Source organism: Pavona decussata, unplaced genomic scaffold, assembly GCF_977016875.1.
Source record: "Pavona decussata unplaced genomic scaffold, jaPavDecu1.1 SCAFFOLD_193, whole genome shotgun sequence".
In the NCBI taxonomy this organism is placed as follows: domain Eukaryota; kingdom Metazoa; phylum Cnidaria; class Anthozoa; order Scleractinia; family Agariciidae; genus Pavona; species Pavona decussata.
The window spans coordinates 1,056,168-1,072,524 of NW_028145602.1; the positions used below are offsets into that span (position 1 = coordinate 1,056,168).

At 41.0% G+C, this 16,357-nt stretch overlaps 1 long non-coding RNA gene across 1 annotated transcript; it reads right to left on the reverse strand.

The window, feature by feature from the left end:
* Window positions 1-15,124: 15,124 nt before the first annotated feature.
* On the reverse strand, window positions 15,125-15,915 carry LOC146461931 (uncharacterized). The gene is made up of 2 exons (XR_014857295.1): window positions 15,733-15,915; window positions 15,125-15,324 (listed from the first exon to the last, which is right to left on the reverse strand). It is a non-coding gene; the product is annotated as an uncharacterized LOC146461931 (long non-coding RNA).
* Between the last annotated feature and the right edge of the window lie 442 nt (window positions 15,916-16,357).

The following is a 16,357-nucleotide window of genomic DNA, read 5'->3' on the forward strand; positions in this document are numbered from 1 at the left end:
TTTATCGTTACTTTATCTTCACCATGGTAACACAAAAACTTTAGAACAAAATTCATTAATTTTATCCATTTTTCCCTAACCAAAATGGCATGGAAACCGTGAAATCGCCTGTTTTTTTATTTAGTCAGGATAACTCGACATTCTACCTCAAAGGCAGTGAAAAGTCCAGGAATTATATTTTTGGTTCGCCTGTAAGTCCATTTGATTTCCAAGAAAGACCGTGTTGATAACACGGACTAACAGTTTTGCAGTCATTTCAGATGGATTGCAGCCTCAAATATAAACTTCGCCTGTGACAGCAACTTATGCAAATAACGAACTGTCAAGTTTGTTGAAGATGTTGTTGCGATATTACTGATGGCGTTGTTGTTCGCTGCTATCAAACGTAGTTTTATAGAATCATCGTTTAGAACCGGTATCAAGCGATGATATTAACAAACAAGAATAGTAAATAAAAAATGAAAACCGACCAAAGAAACGGTATTTCTTGCGCTTTTGTACACTAACTGCTAGGTGTATCATTGAGTCGTATTACTTCATACGTTGCTTCAGATCATTTAAGGTGATTTCCCAGCGCCCCTGTAGAGTGATTCGATAAGAGGGTAACGTCACATTCTCTTGGATGACTGAGGACCAACGTCATTCCCAAGGTCATCCTTGGGAACGAGGCTTACTGATGACATGTGCTCGGTCCAGTTTGACAACTCTATCACGTAATTTATACCACTGTTTGTCTTGCTTGGTTGTAGGCGCATTATATATTTAATTGGGCAAAATGTCTGAAACTTGAAAACGAAGTTGCCAATCGTGAATTCAATGCTTCTTGCAGTGTATTTAGATAAAGGTAACCTGAGAAACAGAATCACTCTTTGGGACCGAAAACTGGTTTGTTTGAGGGAGCCTTTTGTATGGTTTGTTTAGCGATAGAGTAAATCCATAATGCTGCTAGCAATAATTAGATAAAGTGGGCGATGCAAACTTCAAACAAACCGTCCCGAGAAAACTCGAAATGCTGAAGAGACGCCGTGTTGAATTCGTCATATACTAAAAGATGTATTACCGATACTTTTTTACCAAACCGACAAGTTAGGAAATTCGGGCCTTTTTTTTTCGATGACAATCTTTATTTATCTCGGTTACACTGCCTTTTATTAGTAAAATATGAATCTCGAGATATTGTAAAACGTCACCGATTTAATCGACAGGCTGAAAGTCAAGACGTTTCCCAAAGTGGTGCGTGGTCAATGAATAAACTAAGGAATACTGTGCCTTAAGAAGCAGAATAGACGGAATTCAAGTTTTCTTATCTCAAAGTGACTGCACAATTATTCAAGACTTTCGCTTTGGTGTCCTTGGCTATTACTCATATTCATTTACATATGGCAAGCTCTCTGCATGTGAATTTCACCCGTTTGCTCTTGTTATTAAGTGCTGTATGTTCTCGCGCGCATAACAAATACGAAATATATAGTATCGAAACAAAACCTATTGAAATTGGTGCAATCAAGAGAAAACAACATAAGTAAACTGGATGGATGGAAGAGCTAGAAGGAGCACGTTTTCTACACCATGCTAATTCAACTAAACAATTACTCAATATGTCTATAAATCGTCCGTCTATTTTAAGCTTTTGAACGTCTGATTAATGTCCATGTATTTTACCAGCTTGCCGTTTATTATTTTCCTCGCGTTTTAATTGGTCTGTTCACTTACGCGCAGCCATCGCGTAACCGAATTCATCACGTATCGTAACGAAAATTTATAGAAATCAGTGTTGCTAAGGCTATCATCACGAAGGTACCTTATCAGAATTATTTCGCAGCGTAAAAAGCTTTAATTGCACCTGCTGTTTGTAAGAATCCTATTTGACAATTGAAAAAGGATATTAAGAAACCAAAAATATAAACTCGCTGTCGTTGTTAATATTGAAACGGTTTAAGAAACCTTCTAAAAGTTCTTTTCAACGTTTTTTTTTTCTTCTTCTTTTTTTAAGTTATTTTATTTTATTTTATTGTATTTGTCATATAATAACTGGCGATTTCATCGGTCGTATCATCTTTCATTGGTAAAATCTACTATCGTCGAAAGAATGGCTTACGGCAAGTCGAGACGTTTAATAGCAATAATTAAGCTTTCTCCGAATACTGAGTTGTCTTTACGCGGTCCTTCTTTTACTAATCACAAAGGGGGCGCATGGCCAGCAATAAAGATTTTCTTATGTAAATTGATTCGACTATCTCGGTGTACGCGTTATTCTTCTGTCAAAAATAAATACTTAAAACAAACAGAAGTTGTCCCACTTATCCGAAATCATCACCCGAATTATTCTTCACATGATTGCAGTGTGAATTTAAACTTGGTTACCAACGCAACCCTTCAATGTGTATTCAATATTGAAACTGTAATCATAGGAAAACGCTGACTATGAGTTTCAAGATCTAAATTTAGCGAACTGTGGCTAAAAATACCGAGTGGAGAAGTGTGTGGGATGTTGACTTAAAGGGAGCGTAGATGGTGTGAAAAAATAAAAACGAGGAAAAAGACAATTTATTATGTTCGACTTTTACTATAAAGGAGAGCTTTTCTTGTTTTCATGTACCCTTTTTTGTTTCTTTTAAAGAGGAAAATAGTTTCCGTTGTATTTTAACGCGCGTTTCATCGATAACCGACGCCGTGGAATTTCCAGTTAGTTTTCTCCAGTTCAACCACTCGAACGGCAGATGTCCAAATCAACCAATGGCATTGCATTATTTTTAAGAAAATGACTGTTATCCCCAAATAAGCATTTTCGTTTTCTTACAAGTTTCTATGCTAAACAATCGATCATTTAAAACAAGAAGGCCAAGGATATCTCCGGCGAACAAAGCGAACTCTTGGGTTGAATTTTACGGACAAGTAGAAGCATTCACGACAATGTTGTCAGTCACCATCACCTTTGAGTTTCAATTCAAAAGCATTTTAGAGACCACAAGCGTGCTGGCTATTTTGATAGTTTCCGCCATCTTGCTGGTAACCTGGAGGTATCGAAGATTTTTGAAACCGCGTAGAAATGGGAGATTGACAATGTTGGATCGAGTTCGGGACAGGCGACCAGTTCCTGAGGAAAATGTGGACAACCAGTGGAACGAGGTAAAGGAGATATATAGCACGCCTTTTTTCTCTCTTTCTTTCTCTCTTAGTGCACACTGTGACATTTTTGTCTCTTAGATAAACACGAGTAAAATTGCCTACAAACCTGAACTAACACAAATCTTTTTTTTTCCGACTGCTGGGCGAGAGCGTCAGAGAGTTTATGGATATTTAAAGTACAACGTTTCTTTGTGAATAAGTTTCAACGTACAGTCGGACCTCTATTATGCGGCCACCCTCCATTAAGCGGCCACTTTCCAAAGTCCCGAATTATTATTTTGTCAGTAAAGTGCTGTATTCGACAACTCTATTCAACGGCCAACCTCTATTAAGCGGCTAGTTTTCAAAGTCCCCAGGGTGGCCGCTCAATAGAGGTCCGACTGTAGTTCGTTTCTGTCGAATAAAAGCTGCAACTTAAAGAAAGCTTTAAATTTAAATTGCAAATAATAGAGTAGTCTGTTTGAAATTACAACGTTATTCTTACGATTTTCTGAAATCTTTAGAAGAGTCTTAGGACATTTGAATGTGTTTTTTTTTTTATCTAATTCGTGTTTTTGTTTCTTTTCCGAAGATTTCATCAGGTTGGACCTCTACAGTGATGTCTTCAAAGCTTGAAGAAATAAAAATTGACAATAAGAGCGAACAGAATATTTCTGAAGAGTACAAACGCCTTTGGAGGAATGTCATGCACTAGATGTTGATGGCAACGACATTCATGAACTACAAAGCTCAGACTGCATTTTCCATGCTCCGAATCTCGCTGACGATTCTATATTTTATGCTGATTCGCTGTGCTACTGTCTTCTGTACAAATAAATTTCCTCTAGTTTTTTATAAGCAATAAAGGCTATGTAGTGCTTTTGCGTTGGTTGTAATCTTATCTGTTTTGCCAGCGAAAATTGAAGCTCTTTTCGATGACTTTTGAAATTCGGAACCCAGAGATATCACTGTGATCCCCCATCTAGACTGCATCTAGTTTAAGAAAATACGACTTTTCATCGTACAACCAAATTTGAAGAAGTTTTCAATTTTGTAACACTATTCCATTCTGGTTTTAGACATTTCGATGAAAGCTTGCAGATGCTCACATCAGTGCCTTAAGTGTGACTTCGATAGTTTCAATTTTCGCTACTTTTGGGCGTTTCAGTAAGGTGCCCTTGCTTAATACCGCTGTAGCAGGGTAAAAAATTTACAAAAAAATATGTATACTACAGCCCTATATCGTGAAAACAGGCCTGATAAAGCCCTCTTTTGATTTTATTTATTTCGTTCTTTTGTTGTACTAGTTGTATTGAATAAGTGCCCAGAGTTTTCAAAAAATAGTGCAACTCCTTTTTCGGTGGAACCGCCTGAGGGTAGATTGGAAATTAAACTGAACTTTCAACGTTCGGTACTGAGTGTGAAACACGTTATGGTAAAGTTGCCGGCCCGGACAGCCTGAGGGTAAAACGGTTTCTGTTCCATGAAGCAACTAGGAGTATTGCTATCAAACAAATCGTTTGTTCAAAACTCAGCACTTGGCAGTCTATGTGATTAATTACTTGCGCTAAAATTAATAAAAGTAAAAACTATAAAAATTAAAATACTATGAAATTATGCACATTTACTCCACCGTGGATGAGATACTAGTCCATACAATACTTGTAGTTAAGTGGGAGTAACGAAACGCACGCTACGGTAGAGATTCCCCAAACATCATCATTTCAGATAGACTTTCTAAAAGCCCTTTCCAATATTAATTTCCTTCTTCGTGACGTTCGTCGCTCAAAGAAGTCGACTTGTGGCAAGTCTACATTCCAGAGTGTAGTGCTTTTCATTAGTAGTATATAGGCTACGGTTTGCCACGTAGTAAATCAGAGAGCCGGATTTCGCCCTCGTGATCAAAATGGACCAATCAGGAGCGAGCAAACTTTCGAAGTGATAACGTTAAAAATAGTTGAAATGCCTTTGCCACGTGATAAGAAAGAAAGGGGTATAGTCGGTAGCCAATCAAAAAGCGGGTCAAAGGTCAAACAAGACAAAACACGTGATGTTCATCGACACAGCCTTTTAATGACGTTTAAACCATTGTACAAGTGGCACTTTGCTCCATGGCATCTTAAAGATGAGACTGTAGCGTGGCTCTGCTGTCCAACCATAGTCCTCCTTTGGAGGCTTTGCTCATTTTTCTGGCTTCGGATACTGGGATTTTCTTGCTGTTGCTTTTCAAGATTCTTCGTGCCTTCCTTCTGGTGATTTTTTTTTCTTGGGAAAACAGGTCCATCCATGGTGGCCAGGTTACTCAAGGCATCCAGTTCATTTTTGATGGTTTTTCTTTTTTTTCCTTTTTCCACCGACGCTGATTTTAAGTAATCTTCGTCGTCGAGAAGTAGGACCAGCCACGAGGGCTGCTGTACTCAAGGATCGTGGTGGTTTTCTTTTTTTCCGTCGTGGTCTGTCAGCTTCGGCTAGGGCATTCATCAAATCGGCTGTATATTGCTCACATCCGATGGTAGGAATGTCACTCAATTGATCGATATTGGTGAACTTTTCGTGCATGTTGGATGAATCAGGTGGCGTCCAACCGTCCCAATCAGAAAAGGGTTTCAAATCTTGATCTACCACTGTCCATCCGAATTTTAATGGTGTATTTTTTACACAGATTGTCAATCATAAACGAGACCATGTGATGTGCATGTGATCAACCTTATGATTAATCCTCGAGTCCGGGAAACCTAGCCCGACGACTCGGAGGACATGCTAACTGCTTATGTATACTATATACAACATTTCCTATAAACGCAGTTCACAGTACACTCAGTTCACAGTTAAGCGTGCAAAGTTCTGCAGCCAAGCGTTCACAGTCGCTTGCTTTGCCTGTTTTATGGCTTCTTGGTTGTGCCAATTGAGTTTCAGCATCGGAGCGAGCTCTTTGAAATACCATTTACAGTGTTTTCATTGCTTGCATCTCCTGAGGAAGTCGCATCCTGGAAATTGGCTCAATTTGTGCACCATCGTGCGAATTATTCATATGAAAGACGGTGATAGGGGCCACTGACTTTCATCTAGGCCTGGGTACTTGTGGCGGATGACGAATGTTAAAATACATTTCTGAATGACGCTCGCCATTACTTTTAGTTCTTGGTTGCTCCTGAAGGAGTTTTCCTTGGAGTTTAACAATTCGTGATAGTATCTCAGAAGGTGCTGCACCTTGTCTCTATTCACCCTGAGCGGGACATCTTCATGCATCTTCATGCAGCTTCAATTGTTGATCTCTTGATAAGTGACGACCTTCGCTCACATTCTATGAGGGCCGTCTCAGGCCATGGGGTACCAACTATACCCAGATTAGATCCGTTTTCTTTTAGTGGACTGAGGATCTCCTTCTCGACTCACTCGCCGCAACTGACTGACTGACTCACTCCTTCGGTTAAACAAGGTTCCTTTCCTCTCCTCGATCTGTATTGTAGGTAACAGAAAAAAGAGGGGGGATGGGGGTACCCCCCTCATGTACAGGTCATGTAACCAAGTTCCTCTAGAGACACGTGTGGAAATAAAAGGAGGTGACCAATCGCGATTTTTCATGACCTAATAAGAGCATGTCAAGTCCAACCGGATTCTCACCAATCGTGGTCTTTCATGACCAAATAAGGTCACTTTTTTCTTGGTCAGGTCAGGTCAGGATTGGTCAGGTCATTTAATACAAGGCGCACGTAGTTTTGAAAACTGTGCACGTATTTTTGAAAACTGTGTGATCGATCATGATCTGGGAAGAAAAAGACGATGGTGATGACGAACGTTTGTCAGAAGCCTTGGATCAGGCAGAGTTGCAGTTTGGTGGAGGAGAAGCTATTGATTTTCAATTTATTCCTTACACGGATCGTTGATCGCGACCTTTTGGTGTGTATCGACGCGTGTTTACGACTCGATTGTCTTAACCTCCCAGTGTTGGTAGTGTGAGAAGTGGAAACATTGCACAAAGGCTCTAAAATGGATTGCGACGGGCTGTGTTGCGTCAAGTGTTGAATGGTGAAAAAGAAGACGACGATTTTTTGTTTGTAACCATGTCCTCAAATCGATTGCGTGACGCTTATCAATCGCAACGTGTGTCCGTGGGTGAATGGCCGAAATCCGATATCTCTGTGCAAGAGGAAACAGTGCAGCCAAGTGGGAACTGATTTCGCTTAAGACGCTTCTACTTGTTTACATAATTCGGGAATGGCGGGTACCTCCTACTGTAACAAATTAATATTCATGAATGGAAACAATTGTTACAAGGGATGGAGGGTATCCCTGCAGCTGGTTTGTAAACGAGCAGATCTACAACACCCATCCTTCATTTGCAACATAGTTTTCTAATCCTGTTTATAATGCCACTTGATTTGTTTGTTAATCTTATCGACTAAAAAGTTAAGTTTCGCTTTCGACTACGCGTACCACGCATACGCCATAAGGGTGATAAGTATCGCGGTCTCAGGTTTCACGGAAATGACAACAGCGGACCACTTTGGATCGTGGGCTCAGGTCACCTAAAAGGCCACAACACAGTGTCCTAACCACATTGGACCAAAAAAGAAATAAAATAAAGTTTACCTGAAAAAAGCTAGTTTTAGAGGCTATGATTATACCGAGTCCGAAAACAAAATAGAAACCACTGAAATAAAAGGGGAAAATGTTTAATACCAAAAACAAAAATACCTAAGTTACAAGCAATAACGTGTTGCTCACACCCAAGTGGTAGAGCGTCACTGGGTTCTAAGAGCCATACCGCAGTTTAACCTATCAATTAAGCGCGGCTTACACATTCTTTACACCCTTCTGTAACTCGGGCGTGCAACACGTTCACAATAGCGTCTTTTCCTCGCTTTCATGCGCTGGAAGCTCACGTCGAAACTTCTTTCATTTTTAAATGCGTTTATTTACGTTCGTTTTCCGTCAAACGGGCCTCATTAGAGAGATTTAGTAACGCGTTTACGGCTATCACCGCGCCAAACGGGAAATTTCAAGCCGCTGTTTGTTCTAAAATGTATAAACTTGTGTTTTTCGTACTCATTTCTCTCTTTTTCGTGTTTGTACGTTAGCTGTCGCCGCCTGGGTGGTGATAAGCTTAAACCAAAAAAGCTTCATTGTTTTTCATCAAAGAGAAAATTTCAGCCTGGCGTTTGCCGTTTCCCATAAACGCGATGCTAAACCTCTCTAAATTTCTCTGGCGTCTTCTTCTTCTTCTTCTTCTTCTTCTTCTTCGTCAGAGACTTGAAGCCTCTCAAAGACTCTTTTCAGGAAAAATTTCCGTTTGTCCACGGCTGCTTCCGAAGCGTCTTCGTAATTCATAGAGTCCTCGTCCATGAAGCGACGTAGGGTGTTCGTGACTTTTTGATGTACAGGATCCCGCCTAAGACGAGGAAACCACTTTAGATGGTGCAAATACAGCCTTCGCAACTTTCACCTGTGAGCCGGTAATAAAAAAATTAAACGCTTTGGCCTTAGCAACCTCTCAAGTTCCCCCCTCTTCCAGAAACCGTTCCACTTCTTCGACATAAGTGGGATTTAGCGCATCTCTCACTTCTGCACGCAGATTTTCCCAAGGATCACTGAAGTCAGAATCATTCTCCACTGCTTCTCCATCATCTAAGTCATCACTATCCATGCTTTCATCTTCGTCTTCGTCATCTCCATTTTCTTTACCGTCCTCTTCCTTTCGCGCGCGGCTGTGGAATAGCCATCGGAATTTTCCTCCCGAGTAACGTCACCAGATCACCGAAACTCCTCATGCTCATGAGTAACTACTGCTCGTGCTCGTGAGTAGCCACTGTCTTCTTCTCATGTTCATGTGTAACAACGGCTCGTGCTCATGAGTAACCACTGCCCTCTACTCATGCTCATTAGTAACTATTACTTGTGCTTCATACTCATAGGAAACCACTGCCCTCTGCTCATGCTCGTATATAACTACTGCTCATGCCCATGAGTAACTATTACTCGTGCTTATGAGTAACCACTGCCCTCTTCTCATGTTCATGAGTAACTACTACTCATGCTCATGAGTAACCACTGCCCTCTTCTCATGTTCATAAGTAACAACTACTCGTGCTTATGAGTAACCACTGCCCTCTTCTCATGTTCATGAGTAACTACTACTCGTGCTCATGAGTAGTAATTAACTACTGCTCATGCTCATGAGTAACAACTACTCGTGCTCATGAGTAACCACTGCCCTCTTCTCATGCTCATGGGTAACAACTACTCGTGCTTATGAGTAACCACTGCCCTCTTCTCATGCTCACGAGTAACAACTACTCGTGCTCATAAGTAACCACTGCCCTCTTCTCATGTTCATGAGTAACAACTACTCGTGCTTATGAGTAACCACTGCCCTCTTCTCATGTTCATAAGTAACAACTACTCGTGCTTATGAGTAACCACTGCCCTTTTCTCATGTTCATGAGTAACTACTACTCGTGCTTATGAGTAACCCTGCCCTCTGCTCATGCTCGTAATTAACTACTGCTCATGCTTATGAGTAACTAATACTCGTGCTTATGAGTAACCACTGCCCTCTGCTCATGCTCGTAATTAACTACTGCTCATGCTCATGAGTAACAACTACTCGTGCTCATGAGTAACCACTGCCCTCTTCTCATGCTCAGGGGTAACAACTACTCGTGCTTATGAGTAACCACTGCCCTTTTCTCATGCTCATGATTAACAACTACTCGTGCTCATGAGTAACCACTGCCCTCTTCTCATGCTCATGAGTAACTACTATTCATGCTCATGAGTAACCACTGCCCTCTTGTCATGCTCATGAGTAACTACTACTCGTGCTTATGAGTAACCACTGCCCTCTTCTCATGCTCATAAGTAACTACTACTCATGCTCATGAATAACCACTGCCCTCTTCTCATGCTCATGAGTAACTACTACTCGTGCTTATGAGTAACCACTGCCCTCTTCTCATGCTTACGAGTAACTACTGCTCATGCTCATGAGTAGCTACTACTCGTGCTCATACTCATGCGGCACTTATGTTGATTGCATAGAGTACAGTTTTGATGAGTGACTGATCCATATAACAATTGTCTTAGTTTTTCATTCTCATTTTGAGTTCAGATGGCGTCGAGTACACATGCCTGGGTCTATGGGACATCTTTGCCAGTATTGTCAAAAATCATTTAGTCGGAGTTACAACAGAGACCGTCACGAGAGGCAAAGTTGCTTGAAACGCTCACAGAAAGAACAAGAGGAGAATTTAACGATGAATGCCGCCTTTCCTGAGGTCGAAAGAGACGAACAAGGTGGAAAGAGAGAAGAGGATGGTAAAGAAAATGGAGATGACGAAACGACGATGAAAGCATGAATAGTGATGGCGAAGATGATGAAGAAACCGTGGAGAATGATTCCGACTCTGACAGCAGTGATCTTTGGGAAAATCTGCGAGCAGAAGTGAGAGATGCTCTAAATCCAAGTTATGTCATAGAAGTGAAACGGTTTCTGGAAGAGGGAGAACCTAGAGAGGTCGCTAAGGCCAAAGCGCGGAATTTTCTATTACCGGCTCGGAGGCGAAAGTTTCGAAGGCTGTATTTGCACTATCTAAAGTGGTTTCGTCGTCTTAGGCGGGATCCTGTACATCAAAAACTCACAAACACCCTTCATGCTTCATGGACGAGGACTCTATGGATTACGAAGAAGCTGCGGAAGCAACCGTGGACAAAAGGAAATTTTTGTTAAACAGAGTCTTTGACAGGCTTCAAGTCCCAGACGAAGAAGAAGAAGACACCAGCCAAGTTGACGATTTAAGTTAGAAATGAGGCCCGTTTGACGGAAAACGAACGTAAATAAACGCATTTAAAAATGAAAGAAGTTTCGACGTGAGCTTCCAGCGCATGAACACGAGGAGCAAACGCTCTTGTGAACGTGTGCATACCCGAGTTACAGAAGGGTGTAAAGAATTTGTAAGCCGCGCCTGATAGGTTAAACTGCGGTATGGCTCTTAGAACCCAGTGACGCTCAACCACTTGGGTGTGAGCAACACGTTCCTGCTTGTAACTTAGGTATTTTTGTTTTTGGTATTAAACATTATCCCCTTTTATTTCAGTGGTTTCTATTTCGTTTTGGGACTGGGTATAATCATAGCCTCTTAAACTAGCTTTTTTCAGGTAAACTTTATTTTATTTCTTTTTTGCTCCTATATGGTTAGGACACTGTGTTGAGGCCACAGTATCCCAGGTTCAAATCCTGGTCAGGGCAATATTTTTTCTCTCTTTTGTTTTATCCTTTTAGGTGACCTGAACCCACGATCCAAAGTGGTCCGCTGTTGTCATTTCCGTGAAACCTGAGACTGCGATACTTATCACCCTTATGGCGTATGCGTCGTATGCGTAGTCGAAAGCAAAACTTAACTTTTTAGTCGGTAAGAATAACAAACAAATCAAGTCGCATTATAAACAGGATTAGAAAACTATGTCGCGAAAAAAGGATCGGTGTTGTAGATCTGATGGTTTACAAACCAGCTGCAGGGATAACCTCCATCTCTTGTAACAATTGTTTCCATTTATGAATATTAATTTGTTACAGTAGGAGGTACTCGCCATTCCCGAATTATGTAAACAAGTAGAAGTTTCTTAAGCGAAATCAGTTCCCACTTCTCTTGCACAGAGATATCAGATTTCAGCCATTATGGGCACCCCCCGCGCTTCGTTCCTACGCCATTCACCCACGGACACACGTTGCGATTGATAAGCGTGACTCAATCGATTTGAGGACATGTTCACAAACAAAAAATCGTCGTCCTCTTCTTCACCATTCAACACTTGACACAACACAGCTAGTCGCAATCCATTTTCGAGCCTTTGTGCAATGTTTCCACTTCTCACACCACCAACACTGGGAGGTTAAGACAATCGAGACGTAAACACGCGTCGATACACACCAAAACGTAGCGTTCGACGATCCGTGTAAGGAATAAATTGAAAATCAATAGCATCTCCTCCACCAAACTGCAACTCTGCCTGATCCAACGCTTCTGACAAAAGTTCGTCATCACCATCGTCTTCTTCTTCCCAGATCATGATCGATCACATAGTTTTCAAAATACGTGCGCCTTATATAAAATGACCTGACCAATCAGAAAAAAGTGACCTTATTTGGTCATGAAAGACCACGATCGGTGAGAATCCGGTTCGACCTGACATGCTCTTATTAGGTCATGAAAAATCGCGATTGGTCACCTCCTTTTGTTTCCACACCTCTCTCTAGAAGGACGTGGTCACATGACCTGTACATGAGGGGGGGTACCCCTCCCTCCTCTTTTTTCTCTTACCCACAATACAGATCGAGGAGAGAAAAGGAACCTTATTCAACCGAAGGAATGAATCAGTCAGTCAGTTTCAGTGAGTGAGTCGAGATGGAGATCTTCAGTCCACTAAAAGAAAACGGATCTAATCTGGGTATAGCTAGTACCCCATGGCCTGAGACGAGCCTCAAAGAATGTGAGCGAAGCTCTTCACTTATCAAGAGATCAACCGTTTGAAGCTGAAGATGTCCTATCACTAACCCACTGCAGTCCGTTCAGGATGGATAGAGACAAGGTGCAGCACCTTCTGAGGTACTATCACGAATGGTTAAACTCCAAGGAAAACTCCTTCAGGAGCAACCAAGAACTAAAGGTAATGGCGCGCGTCATTCAGAAACGCATTTTAACATTCGTCATCCGCCACAAGTACCCAGGCCTAGATGAAAGTCAGTGGCCCCTATCATCGTTTTTCATACGACTGATTCGCACAATGGTGCACAAAATTGAGCCAATTTCCAGGATGCGACTTCCTCAGGAGATGCAAGCAATGAAAACACTGTAAATGGTATTTTAAAGAGCTCGCCCAAATGTTGAAACTCAATTGGCACAACGAAGAAGCCATCAAACACGCAAAGCAAGCGACTGTGAACACATGGCCGTTACACTTTGCACGCGGAACTGTGAGTGTACTGTGAACTGTGTATATACGAAATTTTGTAAATAGTGTACTTAAGCAGTTAGCATGTCCTCCGAGTCGTCGGGATAGGTTTCCCACAGACTCGAGGATTTACGATAACGTTGATCGCACGCACATCACATGGTCTCGTTTTTGATTGACAATCTGTGTAAAAAAATACTCCATTAAAATTCGGATGGACAGTGGTAGATCAAGATTTGAAACCCTATTCTGATTGGGACGGTTGGACGCCACCTGATTCATCCAACATGCAGCGCGAAAAGTTCACCAATATTGATCAATTGAGTGACATTCCTACCACCGGATCTGAGCAAGATACAGCCAATTTGATGAGTGCCCTAGCCGAAGCTGACAGACCACGACGGTAAAAAAGGAAACCACGACGATCCTTGAGTACCACAGCCCTCGTGGCTGGTCCTACTTCTCGACGACGAAGATTACCCAGAATCAGCGTCGGTGGAAAAAGACGAAAAAGAGAAAACCCATCAAAAATGAACTGGATGCCTTGAGTACCCTGGCCACCATGGATGGACCTGTTTTCCCAAGAAAAAAGATCACCAGAAGGAGGGCACGAAGAATTTTGAAGAGCAACAGCAAGGAAATCCCAGTATCGGAAGCCAGAAAAATGATCAAAGCCTCCAAAGGCGAACTATGGTTGGACAGCAGAGTTACGCCACACAGTCTCATCTCCAAGATATCATGGAGCAATGTGCCACTTGTACAATTGATAAAAAGTCATAAAAAGGCTGTGTTGATGAACATCACGTGTTCTGCCTTGTTTGACCTTTGACCCGCTCTCTGATTGGCTACGGACTATACCCCTTTTTTACTTATCACGTGCAAAGGCATTTCAACTGTTTTTGACGTCATCACTACGACAATTTGCTCGCTCCTGATTGGTCCATTTTGATTACGTTGGCGAAATCCGGCTCTCTGATTGGCTACCTGGCAAACCGTAGCCTATATACTACTAATGAAAAGCACTACGCTCTGGAATGTAGACTTGCCACAAGTCGACTTCTTTGAGCGACGAACGTCACGAAGAGGGAAAATAATATTGAAAAGGGCTTTTAGAAAGTCTATCTGAAATGACGATGTTCGGGGAATCTCTACCGTTGAGTGCGTTTCCTTACTCCCGCGTAACTACAAGTATTGTATGGACTAGTATCTCATCCACGGTGGAGTATATGTAGATATATATAATTTCATAGTATTTTAATTTTGTATATTTTGTACCTTTTTTTAATTCTAGCGCATGTAATTCAATCACATAGACTGCCAAGTGCTGAGTTTTGAATAAACGATTTGTTTGATAGCAATACTCCTAGTTGCTTCATGGGAGAGAAACCGGTTTACCCTCACGCCGTGCGTGTTAGCAACTTTACCATAACGTGTTTCACACTTAGTACCGAACGTTGAAAGTTCAGTTTAATTTCCAATCTACACTCAGGCGGTTCCACCGAAAAAGGAGTTGCACTATTTTTTGAAAACTCTGGGCAATTATTCAATACAACAAGTACAACAAAAGAACAAAATAAATAAAATCAAGAGGGCTTTATCATGCCTGTTTTCACGATATAGGGCTGTAGTATACATATATTTTTGTCAATTTTTTTACCCTGCTACAGCGGTATTAAGCAAGGGGCATCCTTAGTGAAACGCCCAAAAGTAGCGAAAATTGAAACTATCGAAGTCACACTTAAGGCAATGCGAGCATCTGCAAAATTTCATCGAAATGTCTAAAACCAGAATGGAATAGTGTTACAAAATTGAAAACTTCTTCAAATTTGGTTGTACGATGAAAAGTCGTATTTTCTTAAACTAGCTGCAGTCTAGATGGGGGATCACAGTGATATCTCTGGGTTCCGAATTTCAAAAGTCACCGAAAAGAGCTTCAATTTTCGCCGGCAAAACAGATAAGATTACAACCAATGCAAAAGCACTACACAGTCTTTATTGCTTATAAAAAACTAGAGGAAATTTATTTGTACAAAAGACAGTAGCACAGCGAATCAGCATAAAATATGGAATCGTCAGCGAGATTCGGAGCATGGAAAATGCAGTCTGAGCTTTGTAGTTCATGAATGTCGTTGCCATCAACATCTAGTGCATGACATTCCTCCAAAGGCGTTTGTACTCTTCAGAAATATTCTGTTCGCTCTTGTTGTCAATTTTTATTTCTTCAAGCTTTGAAGACATCACTGTAGAGGTCCAACCTGATGAAATCTTCGGAAAAGAAACAAAAACACGAATTAGATAAAAAACACATTCAAATGTTCTAAGACTCTTCTAAAGTAAAAGTTCGTGAACTCATTTGAGTTCATTTCAGAAAATCCTAAAAATAACGTTGTAATTTCAAACAGACTACTGCATTATTTGCAATTTAAATTTAAAGCTTTCTATAAGTTTCAGCTTTTATTCGACAGAAACGAACTACGTTGAAAATTATTCACAAAGAAACGTAGTACTTTAAATATCCATAAACTCCTTGACACTCTCGCTCAGCAGTCGGAAAAAGACGATTTGTGTTAGTTCAGGTTTGTAGACAATTTTACTCTAAGAGACACAAATATCACAGTGTGCACTAAGAGAGGAAGAAAGAGAGAAAAAAGGCGTGCTATATATCTCCTTTACCTCGTTCCACTGGTTGTCCACATTTTCCTCAGGAACTGGTCTCCTCTCCCGAACTCGATCCAACATCGTAAATCTCCCATTTCTACGCGGTTTCAAAAATCTTCGATACCTCCAGGTTATCAGCAAGATGGCGGAAACTATGAAAATAGCCAGCACGCTTGTGGTCTCTAAAATGCTTTTGAATTGAAGCTCAAAGGTGATGGTGACTGACAACATTGTCGTGAATGCTTCTACTTGTTCGTAAAATTCAACCCAAGAGTTCGCTTTGTTCGCCGGAGATATCCTTGGCCTTCTTGTTTTAAATGATCGATTGTTTAGCATAGAAACTTGTAAGAAAACGAAAATGCTTATTTGGTGATAACAGTCATTTTCTTAAAAATACTGCAATGCCATTGGTTGATTTGGACATCTGCCGTTCGAGTGGTTGAACTGGAGAAAACTAACTGGAAATTCCACGGCGTCAGTTATCGGTGAAACGGGCGTTCAAATTCAACGGAAACGATTTTCCTCTTTAAAAGAAACGAAAAAGGGTACATGAAAACAGGAAAAGCTCTCCTTTATAGTAAAAGTCGAACATAATAACTTGTCCTTTTCCTCGTTTTTATTTTTTCACACCACCCACGCT